Genomic DNA, 13,378 nt, shown 5'->3' on the forward strand with positions numbered 1-13,378 from the left:
GCCCGCGCAGTCTGGCAAGGAGAGCACGGCTTGCATCGCGAGGGGCTGGGGTGTGCGGCGGAGGAAGGTGCCCTGGGTTGTGGGCACAGTCACCAGGGCGGGAGAGCAGGCTGGGTGGGCACCCGGGGAGGCCCTCAGGGAGGGGAGGAGGGGAGCGGGGAGGGGGCAGCGGCTGCCCGGCCTTCAGCTGGGGGCAGCAGGTGGGCAGTGCCCTCTTGGTGGAGACTGGATCTGTGCTGGCCTTGGTGTTGGAACTTCACCCGCACCACAGCAGGGTGTGCCCTGGTGTCATTTCTTTCCCCCACGCCTGGCAGAGAAAGGAGGGAGGCGTTCATCAGGCCCCGTGGAGGCAGGCGGTGCGCACCTGACCTTGGGCGTTCAAGGCCACTTCCTGTTTAGTTTAGCCCCCGGGGCCACCTGCAGCTGTGGTGTGGTTGAGCCCACCTTCCGCTTGAGGACGCCAGGACTGTGCTGAGGCAGTAGGGAGTTAGCCGCACCTGCGGTTCACGCGAGGTCAGAGTGAGCCGGGCTTCTGCCCGTTTGTTCCGGTGTAGCCGTCAGGAGCAGGTGGCAGGGCTGGAGGGAGGTTGGGAAGAGAGCCTGTCAGTTTCACGTTCAAAAGCCTTCAATGGCGTAGACATGTGCGCCCTAAGACAGGGCCAGAATGTCGGCCGCAGCTGCAGTCTGGGCGCCCCCAATGCCCCTGGCCAGTGGGATGGGTGACTTAGCTGTGGTATCGTCACGGCACGAATGCCGCGCGCCGAGAGCAGAAACAGAACCACGGCTGCTGACGGAGCCGTGGCGTGGAGCCGGAGGCGTCCGGCACGAGGACACACACACACTGGCAGACGGGCAAACTGCTGCTGGCAGCAGTCGGGGTGGTGGGCCCCGCGGGGGGCCCGAGGGGGATTCTGGGGTGCTGCTCACACTCTGGGGTCACAGTGCCGGGTGCACGCACCTGGGATGTGTCTGCTCCGTATGGACGCTTCTGTACCATCTACAAAACCAGAACCACCTTGTGGACCTGCACAGTGCGTTTGAATTGGAGCCCGAGCTGCTTCCCGGGGCCCCGGGGGCCCTGCTGGCCTCTCGTGCCGCCGTCCCCTCTTCCCTGAGCTCCCGCCTCCCAGACCTTCTGGCCCTGCCGACACCTGCCAAGCCATTTTCCGCCTCGGGAGCTTTCACACGCCTCTCCCTCTGCCTGGAAAGTGTCTTTCTGCTCCTGCCAAGGCTGCTTCCGCCCTCGTCTCTGCACAGCCCCCGCCCGTCACCTTCCCCGAGGCGCCGTCCTGCCCTGTGTCCTCCGTAAGGCTTAATCATTGCAAGCACGCGGCCCATTCGTCAGGTGGTCTAACGTGATGGCAAGGCATCGAATCCTCACCCGGTCCCGGGGGAGCTGCTTTCCTTAGCCCTGTTTCACAGTGGAGGCAGTAAGGGACTCACAGATGTTGTGTGACTTGGTGTGGGTCGCACAGCTGGAAGCAGGAGCCAGGATTTGAACGTAGGCAGCCTGGGCTTGAGGTCCTGCTTATCTTATTTATTTATTTATTTTTCTAAGATTTTATTTGTTTTATTTGAAAGGCAGAGTTACAGAGAGGCAGGGGCAGAGAGAGAGAGATCTTACATCCACTGGTTCACTCCCCAAATGGCCACAACAGCTAGAGCTGGGCCGATCTGAAGCCAGGAGCCAGGAGCTTCCTCCAGGTCTCCCATGTGGGTGCAGGGGCCCAAGCACTTGGGCCATCTTCCACTACTGTCCCAGGCCACAGCAGAGAGCTGGATGGGAAGAGAAGCAGTCGGGACTCAAACCAGTGCCCATATGGGATGCTGGCCCTGCAGGCGGCGGTTTTACCCACTATGTGACAGCACTGGCCCCTCAAATAAATAAATCTTTAATTTTTTTCCTTATACCGCAGCTCAAAGCCCCTCCGCAAGCTCTCTGTTGGGGTTTCTCCTCACCAGCCTCGTGTCCTTCCCGGTTTTTGTACATGAGATCTTTCTCCAGCCCTAAATTCTCTGACCTGTGGGCATAAACCCAGCCCACCTTTCCCCTGCCTCCCAGCCGTCCAGGCCAGCAGAGGAGGAAGGAGACCCTGTGTACCCTTCTGTGTCCTCAGAGGTTCTGGGCACACTCCCGGAGGAGCTTTATAAAGACCAAGACCTAAAATAAATAATCACTTAAATAAAAGATCATGATGTAGGGTGTAGTGGGTAAGGCTGCCACCTGTGACTCCGGCCTCCCACATGGGTGCCAGTTTGAGTCCTGTCTGCTCCACTTTTGATCTAGTTTACTTTTTTTTTTTTTTTTTTTTTTTTGACAGGCAAAGTTAGACAGTGAGAGAGAGAGACAGAGAGAAAGGTCTTCCTTTGCCATTGGTTCACCCCCCAAACGGCCGCTATGGCTGGCGCACTGCGCCGATCTGAAGCTAGGAGCCAGGTTCTTCCTCCTGGTCTCCCATACAGGTGCAGGGCCCAAGCACTTGGGCCATCCTCCACTGCACTCCCTGGCCACAGCAGAGTGCTGGGCTGGAAGAGGGGCAACCGGGACAGAATCTGGTGCCCCGACCAGGACTAGAACCCGGTGTGTTGGTGCCGCAAGGCGGAGGATTAGCCTATTGAGCCATGGCGCCGGTCCCCAGTTTACTTCTAATGCACCTGGGAAGGCAGCAGAAGATGGCCCAGGTGCCCACATGGGAGACTCACATGGAGCTCAGGCTACACACGCAGACAGTACAAGCCCCAGCCGCTGGGCCCTGTCAGGCGCGGGGCAGACCCTGTGTCCTGTGTCCAGGAGAGCTAAGCTCAGGAATGTGGCTCCTCCTCCCAAGCCCCTCCTCTCCCGAGGAGTGCTTTACCTTGTAGGGCAGCCCCAGAGAGCGTTGGGAGGTGGTTGCATGGGTCAACAGTGGGTGCTGGGCAGACCACAGAGCTGGGACAGGGCTTGGCACAGCCTGCCTGTGGCTACATTGTGATGGCCACTATCTGGCTTTGGGACCCCTCTTGGTTCCAACCTGTCTTGCCCACTCTGGACCCCAGCGTGTCTGAGCCAGAGCCTGGGCCCGTGCAGGGTCACCAGCTCCTGCAATTGTGCCAGTACTGCCCCTCCCGGTGGAGAGCTTCCTCGGGGTGGGGGTGGGTGTCCTAGGACTCAGAGCTTGCTTTCTAGCCTGGGAGGGGGCAAACACTCCCATGTGAGTGGCAGGAACCCAACTGCTCGGGCCATCACCTGCTGCCTCCCGGTGCACATTCCCGGGAAGCTGGAATTGGGAGTGGAGCCTGAGCTTTTTGATTGTTTATTTTATTTACACACAAAGTAGAAAGATGGGGTGGGCCGGCGCCGCGGCTCACTAGGCTAATCCTCCGCCTAGCAGCACCGGCACACCGTGTTCTAGTCCCGGTTGGGGCGCCGGATTCTGTCCCGGTTGCCCCTCTTCCAGGCCAGCTCTCTGCTGTGGCCAGGGAGTGCAGTGGAGGATGGCCCAAGTGCTTGGGCCCTGCACCCCATGGGAGACCAGGAGAAGCACCTGGCTCCTGGCTTCGGATCAGCGCGGTGCGCCGGCTGCGGTGGCTATTGGAGGGTGAACCAACGGCAAAGGAAGACCTTTCTGTCTGTCTCTCTCTCACTGTCCACTCTGCCTGAAAGAAAGAAAGAAAGAAAGAAAGAAAGAAAGAAAGAAAGAAAGAAAGAAAGAAAGAAAGAAAGAAAAAGAAAGAGTGGGGTGTGGTGGGGGAGAGCTCTCATCGCTGGTTTGCTCCCCACGTTCTTGCGACAGCCAGAGCTGGGCCAAAGCCAGAAGCTGGGAACTCAATCTAGGTCTCCCCTGTGAATGGCAGGGATGCACAACACCTGCTGCCTCCCAGGGTGTGCATCAGGCAGGACTCGAACCCGTATGGGATACGGGCATCTTAACCAACAGGCCAAATGCTCACACTCACCGCAGTTCATGTTGCCTGGAATTCCCTGTCTGCTTCTTCCAGAGAAAGTGAACTCCTCTTCATCCTTCGAAACCCGTCCTGTGAAGCCTTCCCTAACTGCTCCCATAAGCCAGTCACTCAGCTCTCCTGAGGTACCTGGACCCTCCCTCCAGCACACTCACACACAGGGTCTGTCTGTACTGGATGCTGGGTACCTGAAGAGCAGACACTGTGTCTTAGTCATCCCTCCATCCTTCAGGCTCAACATGTAGCAACTGCTCTGTCAATATTTAAAAATCAGGGGCCGGCAGTGGGCAGGGCCGCCACCTGCAACACGGGCATCCCATACGGGCTCTGGTTCGAGTCCCGGCTGCTCCTCTTCTGATCCTGCTCTCTGCTATGGCCTGGGACAGCAGTGGGAGATGGGGCAGGTGATTGGGCCCCTGCATCTGGATCAGAGACCTGGAGGAAGCTCCTGGCTCCAGGCTTCGGATCAACTCAGCTCCAGCTGTTGTGGCCATTTGGGGAGTGAATTGATGGACGGAGGATCTCTCTCTCTCTCTCTCTCTCTCTCTCTCTCTCTCTCCTTCAAATAAATAAATAAATCTTTTTAAAAAATCGGAACCAGCATTGCAGCACAATTGGTTAAGTCGCCAAGCTGGCTTTGCAGGTGAGCTGGATGGTTCATGTCCTGGCTGTTTTGCTGGTGTGCATTTTAAGAAAGTGTCTGGGGGTCCATTTACGATTAGCTGACTTGCAGATGGAGCAAAATTCACTAGGCTAAAAGTATGTTATGGAGTTGCTAACTCACAGGAGGAGGAAAGAAGAAAGATAACTTTGTAACTTAGGTGACTTCCAGGGAGACTGTATACCCCATAGAACTCAGCCAATGAGGCACTGGGGGAGGGACCTGTATCCTAGGATATAAATCGCTCCCTGTACCTGCGGTGCACACGTATGTTCATCAGACACCTGATCTTGCAGGACAGATAATAAAGTCTCCCTTTCTCTACACTTCCTGAGCTGGAGTCCACCTCTTGAATGGACAGGTGAGGCTATCTCCCACATGATGGGAAGGCAACGGAAGATGGCCTGGGTGCTTGGGCCCCTGTAACCCATGTGGAGACCCAGATGGAGTTCCTGGCTCCTGGCTTTGGCCTGGACCAGCTCTGGCTGTTGTGGTCATTTAGGGAATGAATCAGCAGATGGAAGATCTTGTTCTCTCTCTCTCTCTCTCTCTCTCTCTCTCTCTTGCTCTTGCTCTCTCGCTCGTTCTCTCTCTCTTACTCCCTCCCTATCTCTCTGCCTTTCAAATAAATAAATAAATCTTTTTTTTTTTTTTTTTTAAGTTAAGAGCCCACACACACAGGAAGCCCTGACGTGCCAGGCTTAGTTCTCAGTGCATTAAACCCACAGGCTCCGCGCATCCTTCTAACCCTGGGGAGGACAAAGGTTTCTTTATCCGCCTCCAATTTGCACTTTTAGACTCCAAGGGAGGGAGAGGTTAGAAATGTGACTGAGAGCAAGCAAACACTGGCAGGTGGCAGAGGTGGGAGTCCAGGTGGGATAGCGAGACGGTGACTAGGCAGATGAGTGAAAGAACTGATCTTTCAGCAGGGGCAGTCAGAGGCAGAGGGAGGCAGGGCCGGGGGCAGCGGCCCCTCAGAACCGAGGACAGAGCCTCCATCCCGGCCCAGCCCGGAAGGGGGAACCACACCCCTCCTCCCCCGTGCTCTCCTCTTCCTGCCTCCCACTCAGGAACCAGCACTCCCGGGGAAAAATAGCAAAGCCAAGGGAGCCGGGAGGAAGTGCTCGGATGCCCACCCCGCCCCTCACAGCCGTGACCCCGGACAGGGGTGGCTCTGCGGTCCTGCAGAGCCTGAGGGTGGGCCCTGGACAAGGCCCTGGGAGGCCCTGTGCTCCAGCCTCCTTCCCCAGTCTCCCTTGAGGAGTGAGCTCAATGCCTGCCGGGCTGAAGCACTCCTGGGCCCCTCCGTCTCCTGCTCACTGGGCCGGCCCTCCCTCTCAGGCGCCCGCCCGGGGCGTGCACAGCCCCAGCTCGGCTCCCTCTCCCCTGCCAGGAGCCGCACTCTCCAGGGTTTGCGTCCCTGCTCGTCCTGCATTTCCCTTCTTCTGTGACGCCTTCTCCGCCCCTGCAAGGCTCAGGAACCCGCTGAAGCCAGCGCAAGCCGCAGAGGGGGCCTCGTCATGAAGACCCAGCCCTTTGGAGCGGGCTTGTGTCCTGGTGGTTAGGACGCCTGCATCCTGCATCAGCGAGTCAGGGTTTGAGTCCCAGCTGCACTCGCGGTTCCAGCTTCATGCCAGTGCACATCTTAGGGGCATCAGGTGATGGCTTCCTGCCGCCCATGTGGGGCACTGGACTGTGTCCCCGGCTTCTGGCTCCAGCCCTGGCCCAGCCCCAGCTGCCCGAGGCAGCAAGGGGACCTCAGCCTCAGGAAAGAGCTCTGATTGGCTGCCTTGAGTCAGGGGCTCCTGATACAAACACAGCTGCCCAAGCCTCTCCTGGAAGGCGAGGGAGGGAGGGAGGGAGGCGGGTGGGTGGCCCTCACTCCGCCCATGCTCACCGAGTGGGCTCTGTGCACTGGGCACTGGCCTCCTTGTTGACGTTGCATGTGTGTGTGTCTCGGTCACATGCTAGGACCCCAGCTCATGGAGCCTGTCCCCTGACCCCGTACCTAGTTCAAGGCCTCCCTTCTGAACTGCACAGCAGGGCTGGTCCGAGGGCGAACGACTTGTGCTTGAAGGAAAGGCTTTGAGCGTGGTTTCACAGAGCGTTGCCAGGCGCTTCTTACTGGTCTCCCATAGTGGGTAGCAGGGGCCCCAAGCGCTCGGGCCGGCAGCCCTGTCCCTGAGCGTGGACCTCTGGTTACCTTGCTTTGGATCCCACACCTGGGGCATTACCCTGCTCCCCTTGGTCTCTCCTGGACTCGATGTGACACAGCTCTCAGGGCCAGCCTGGAGGAGGAGCTGAGGCCTCACCCTCTTCTCCCGACCCTACAGGAAGTTTGTCACCCACCTTCATCCCATTCCTTTTGCGCCTGCCTCCCATTGCCCACGTGGCTGGACTGGGTTCCCTCCCATGTGTGTGCCTTACAGCATCAGGGCTCCCACCATATCCCCTCACAGTGGCCAAGTTTGTGCCTGTCCCACCCACTGGTCCCTTCATAATATCTACTGGTTCCCCAAATGAGCCATCTTCCACTGCTTTCCCAGGATATAAACAGGATTGGAAGTGGAGCAACCAGGACTCGAACTGGTGCCCATATGGGATGCTGGTGCTGTAGGGAGAGGTTTAACCTACTATGCCACATAGCCACTCCCCCCGTTTTTTAAATTTTTTTTTTGACATATAGAATTAGACAGTGAGAGAGGGAAACAGAGAGAAAGGTCTTCCTTCCATTGGTTCACCCTGCAAATGGCTGCCATGGCCGGCGCTGCGCTGATCCAAAGCCAGGAGCCAGGTGCTTCCTCCTGGTCTCCCATGCGGGTGCAGGGCCCAAGCACTTGGGCCATCCTCCACTGCACTCCCGGGCCACAGCATAGAGCTGGACTGGAAGAGGAGCAACTGGGACTAGAACCCGGCGCCCATATGGGATGTCGGCGCCGCAGGCAGAGGATTAACCAAGTGAGCCACGGCGGCGGCCCCTCCCCCCACTTTTTAAGATTTATTAAAATAGTCCAAACCACAGAAGTTACACACAGTCACCCCCGGGTATCCAGGAGGGGTTGGTTCCAGGCGCCTCCCACCAGGATATCAAGTCCCAGGGTGACGTCTGCACAGAAGCCACACACACAGGCCCCGCACACTTGAAGTCACCTCGAAATTCCTTCCAGTACCCAGGCCAGTGTAAACGCCACAGTGTAGACGCTTGTGCTGTGTGGTTTAGAGAGCGGTGTTCGGTACAGAAACCATTTCCCCACATACTCTCCATCCATGGTCGGCTGAGTATGCGGATGAAGTGTCTGTGAGAACGCAGGGCCAGCTGTGTAGCCTCCGTGCCAGAAACCAGCACAGGCCTGCGGCTGGAGCCTCCAAACACAAAATTAGGTTTGAAAAAAATGCAATTTGGGGCCAGCGCTATGGCACAATGGGTTAAAGTGCTGACCTGCAGTGCCAGCATCCCGTATGGCACCGGTTCCAGTCCCGGCTGCTCCACTTCCGATCCAACTCCCTGCAAATGCGCCTGGGAAGGCAGTGGAGGATGACCCAAGTCCTTGGGCCCCTGCACCCACGTGGGAGACCTGGAGGAAGCTCCTGGGTCCTGGCTTCAGATCAACTCAGCTCTGGCCATTGTATCCATTTGGGGAAGCAGCAGATGGAAGACCTCTCTCTCTGTGTGTGTCTCTACCTCTCTCTCTCTGTCTCTGTCTCTACCTCTCTCTTCTCCAAGAAGGTCTTAGCCCCCAGCTCCCTGCTGAGTCCACTGTTGCCCACCAGGGCCTGCCCAGGCTTCTGCCCACAGCCATGCACGCGGGCAGGCCCTTGCTCTTTCAGACCGAGGGCAGGGACCCCCTGCAGCTTCCGGAGCCTGGAGGGCGCAGGCCTAGACTGCTGACCTGGCTGGCTTTGGCTTGGGCAAGGCTAAGTGGCTCTCTCCAAGGCTGGTGGGCACCCAGTGTTCTTTGGGGCCAAGGCCTGGGCATGAGGGGAAGCCCCCACGTGAGGATTCCTATGGGGGGAGGGGAGCCTCTTCCGAGGGCTGTGGTTTCTATGGAGGGTTTTGCAAAACCCTTGAACGCAGAGCTGAGCAATGACTTCCGGGCCACCCTGTATCTGCCATCCCAGGGGACGGTGCTGGGGAGGCCCCTGGCTGTCCGTGTGCAAGGGGTGGGGAAGGTGGGGGGGCAGCCATGGGGAGGAGTGGACAAAAAGAAAGACAGAACCACCAGGACACCTGGCTGATCCTCCCCACACTGCCCAGTGCCCGGCCCCGGCTGGCCTGGAAGGGCGGGGCTGCTGATCCCTGCGTCTGTGTGTGTACAGCTGGCCTCCCGCGGCGCATCCCACATCTGCTGCACCTGCCCGTTCAAGCCAGCACTGGCTGGCAGTGTTAGCTGTTGCTAATGCCTACTGCGTAGTAGTGAGGCCTGTGTTGGCTGCGTCTGTACTTTTTTCTTGTCGTTATTCCCTAAAGGACACAAGTATTTATGTAGCGTTTACTTTGTTTTAAGCATTCCAAGTGGTCTAGAGCAGTAGGAGGGCCCGGTGGCCCTCACGGTGGCTCGGATGCTTCCAGCTTCCTGCTAATGCACACCCTGGGACGCACACGTGATGCCTCAGGACTTGGTCCCTGCCACCACCTAGTGGTCCTGGATTGAGCTCTGGGACCCGGCTTCAGTCTGGCCCAGCCCAGCCTTGGCTGTTGCAGGGGTTTAGGGAGTGAACCAGTGGACAGAAGATCTCTGTATCTCTATGTTTCCATCTACCTTTGTCTCTCTGCTTTTCAAATAAATTGACAATAAATAAATAATTATTAAAAGATTTATTTGAAAGTCAAATTTACACAGAGATAGAAGGAGAGGCAGAGAGAGAGATAGAGAGAGAGAGAGAGAGAGAGAGAGAGAGGGAGAGAGAGTCTCCATGTTCTGATTCACTCCCCCTGCTGGCTGCAACGGCCGCAGCTGAGCCGATCCAAAGCCAGGAGCCAGGAGCTTCTTCCAGGTCTCCCACATGGGTGCAGGGGCCCAAGGATTTGGACCATCTTCCACTGCTTTCCCAGGCCACAGCAGAGAGCTGGATAGGAGGAAGAGCAGCTGGGACTAGAACTGGCGCCCATATAAGATGCCAGCATTGTAGATGGTGGCTTTACCTGCTATGCTACAGCACCGGCCCCTAAATAAATAATTTTTTTTTTGACAGGCAGAGTGGACAGTGAGAGAGAGAGAGACAGAGAGAAAGGTCTTCCTTTTGCCGTTGGTTCACCCTCCAATGTCCGCCACAGCTGGCGCGCTGCGACCGGTGCACCCCGCTGATCCAAAGGCAGGAGCCAGGTGCTTCTCCTGGTCTCCCATGGGGTGCAGGGCCCAAGCACTTGGGCCATCCTCCACTGCCCTCCCGGGCCACAGCAGAGAGGTGGCCTGGAAGAGGGGCAACCGGGACAGAATCTGGTGCCCTGACCGGGACTAGAACCTGGTGTGCCGGCGCCGCGGCTCAATAGGCTAATCCTCTGCCTTGCGGCGCCGGCACACCAGGTTCTAGTCTCGGTCGGGGCACCAGATTCTGTCCCGGTTGCCCCTCTTCCAGTCCAGCTCTCTGCTGTGGCCTGGGAGTGCAGTGGAGGATGGCCCAAGTGCTTGGCCCTGACCCACATGGGAGACCTGGCTCCTGCCATCGGATCAGTGCAGTGCACCAGCCGTGGCAGCCATTGGAGGGTGAACCAACAACAAAGGAAGACCTTTCTCTCTGTCTCTCTCTCACTGTCCACTCTGCCTGTCAAAAAAAAAAAAAAAAAAAAAAAGAATAAAGATTTTATTTATTTGAGAGGTAGATTTAAAGACAGAGAAGGGAGAGACAGAGAGAGCGGTCTTCCATCTGCTGGTTCACTCCCCAAATGGCCGCAATGGCCGAAGCTGGCTCAATCCGAAGAAGCCAGGAGCCAGCAGCCTCCTCCAGGTCTCCCACGCGGGTGAGGGTGTCCTCCTCCAGGTCTCCCACGTGGGTGAGGGGGTCCAAGCACTGTCAGTGCTGGCCCAGCCCCAGCTGCTGTGGGCATCTGGGAGTAAACTAGCGGAGGGGGGGGTCTGTCCACCTGTCTGTCTTTCTGACCCTCTGCCTCTCAAAAAAATAAGGCAAATGAACAGAAAAGTGGGGGCAGGCAGTACCGCCCAGTGAGTGGAGCCACCGCTGGGATTATCACATCCCATACCCGAGTGCCTGGGTCTGAGTCCCACCTCCACTCAATGAGCCCTGGCTGTTGTGGGCATTTGGGGAGTGAACCAGTGGTCGGACGATTCTCTCCCCCCCCCCCACACCTTCAATCTGGTCATGTGATGATGACGAAGCAAGAAGGCCCTCACCAGATGCCCAGGGGATGCTGACGCCGTGACCTTGGACTCTCCAACCTCCGGACCGTGAGCTGATTCAACCTCTTATCCTTTATAAATTACCTGCTCTCTGATATTTTGTTACAGCAACAGAAAATGGACTAAGACATATGAGCACATCTGATCACTGTTGATGGGCCAAGGTTGCTTCTGTTCGTACAATGAGCACACTGGACAGGTGCATTTGTAGCTGAAGGTTCATGGCCAAATTGTCTCCTCCCAAGATTGTGCCAATTCCTGCTCCTGTCTACACTGGCCATTTCCCTACGTGAGAGTCAACACTGGACGCCAGCACTTTGTTCAAGTTGTCGCCAATCCGAGAGGGAGGGAATGATGGGTCACTGTGTTTAGATTTGTATTTCTCTAATTCCAGGGCGACTGGATGTCTCGACCTGGCTGTGTTGACCTGTTCATCTCCTCTCCTGTGAATTCGCCCATTTTCTTAATGGATTGTTGGTCTTTTTATAAATTGATTTATGTGAGTTCTTATGTTTTCTGGCTACACATTTTTAAAAAAGATTTATTTATTTGAGAGGCAGAGTTACAGAGAGAGAGAGGGAGAGAGAAGAGGAAGGGGGAAGGGGAAACAGGGAGGGGGGAGAGAGAGAGAGAGAAAGAGAGAGAGAGATCTTCCATCCCTGGTTCATTCCCCAAATGGGGCTGCGCCAGGCTGAAGCCAAGAACCTGGAATTTTCTCTTGGTCTCCTGTGTGGGAGTACTTGCGCCAACTTCTGTTGCTTTCCCGGGGGTATTAGCAGGGAGCTAGACAGGAAATGGAGCAGCTGGGACTGGAACTGGCACGGATAGGGAATGCCAGTGTTGCAGGTGGTGGCGTAACCCGCTGTGCCACAATGCCAGCCCATCTGGTTACAAATCTTTTCCTTTTTTTATGTGCTGCAAATATTTTCTCCCAGGCAGCCTTTTTTCTTTTTCAGTTCGCTCTTAAATTTAGAATAATTTTAGATTCACAGAAAAATTGTAAAAGTTGTACAGAGTTTCCTTATATTCCACACCATTTTCTCCATTATTTAAAAAAAAGATTTATTTATTGGAAAGGCAGAGTTATGGAGAGAAAGGAAAAGATATACAGAAACACACACACACACACACACACACACACACAGATCTTCCATCTGCTGGCTCCCAGCACAAATGCTCCCAACATCCAGAGCTGGGCCAGGCTGAAATCAGGAACCTGGAACTCCATCCACGTGGGTGCAGGGCCCAAGCACTTGGGGCATCCTCCACTGCCTTCCCAGGTGCATTAGCAGGGAGCTGGATCAGAAGCGGAGCAGCCGGGACTGGAGCCAGGGCTCTGACACTGGATGCTGGCGTCCCAAGTGGCACTTAACTCCCTGCACCACGCCACAGGCCCCCATCTCCTCCGTTATTGGTATCTTACGCTCGTCTGGTACATTTGTCCCGGCCAATATTGACCATTGACCGATACTGGTACATTGTGGTCGTTGAAATCCCAGAAGCAGGAATTGTGGCGCAGTGGGTTAAGCAGCTGCTTGGGACCCCACCTGGTTTGAGCCCCAGCTACTTGGTGCTTTCAGTCCAGCTTCCTACTAACGCACCCTGGGAGGCAGCAGGTGATGGCTCAGGTCCCTGGGTTCCTGCCGCCCACGTGGGAGACTCGGTTTCCTGAAACGGAGCCCCTACCCAGTGCCTCAAAAGCAGATGTTAGTTATTATCAGGTCCCATGCTAAAATTAACTCAGCGGATTGACGGAGGGGTGCAAGGGCCCTACAACATTCTTTTTTTTTTTTTTTTTTTTTTTTTTTTTTTTTTTGACAGGTAGAGTTATAGACAGTGGGAGAGAGACAGAGAGAAAGGTCTTGTTCCGTTGGTTCACTCCTCAAATGGCCACTGCGGCTGGAGCTGCGCCAATCTGAAGCCAGGAGCCAGGTACTTCTCCTGGTCTCGCATGCGGATGCAGGGCCCAAGCACTTGGGCCATCCTCCACTGCACTCCCGGGCCACAGCAGAGAGCTGGCCTGGAAGAGGAGCATTCAGGACTAGAATCGGCACCCATGTGGGATGCCGGTGCTGCAGCCGGAGGATTAACCAAGTGAGCCACGGCGCCAGCCCCTCTACAACGTTCTAATGGCAGGACTAACAAGGTCATTTCTTTCTCCTACAGGTGGCATTTCAGTGCTTGCTCTTGTCTCCAGGGGTTTCTTTCCCAGGATCCATGGCCCACAGCCAAACGTAACCCCCGCCTGCATGAAGCCGCACACTGAGTGGAGCCCACTTTGCCACGATCCGATCCCCTGAGGACAGCGCAGCGCTGACCCGCGGAGGCAGGGATATGAGTGGCGTACAGCGGCTGGGGACTCGGCCGAGAGCGGACCTTGCACCTCTCAGCCCCCACCTCAGTCTGTAAGAATCTTCAC

The sequence above is a fragment of the Oryctolagus cuniculus genome, chromosome 1 (genome assembly GCF_964237555.1).
Source record: "Oryctolagus cuniculus chromosome 1, mOryCun1.1, whole genome shotgun sequence".
NCBI lineage: Eukaryota > Metazoa > Chordata > Mammalia > Lagomorpha > Leporidae > Oryctolagus > Oryctolagus cuniculus.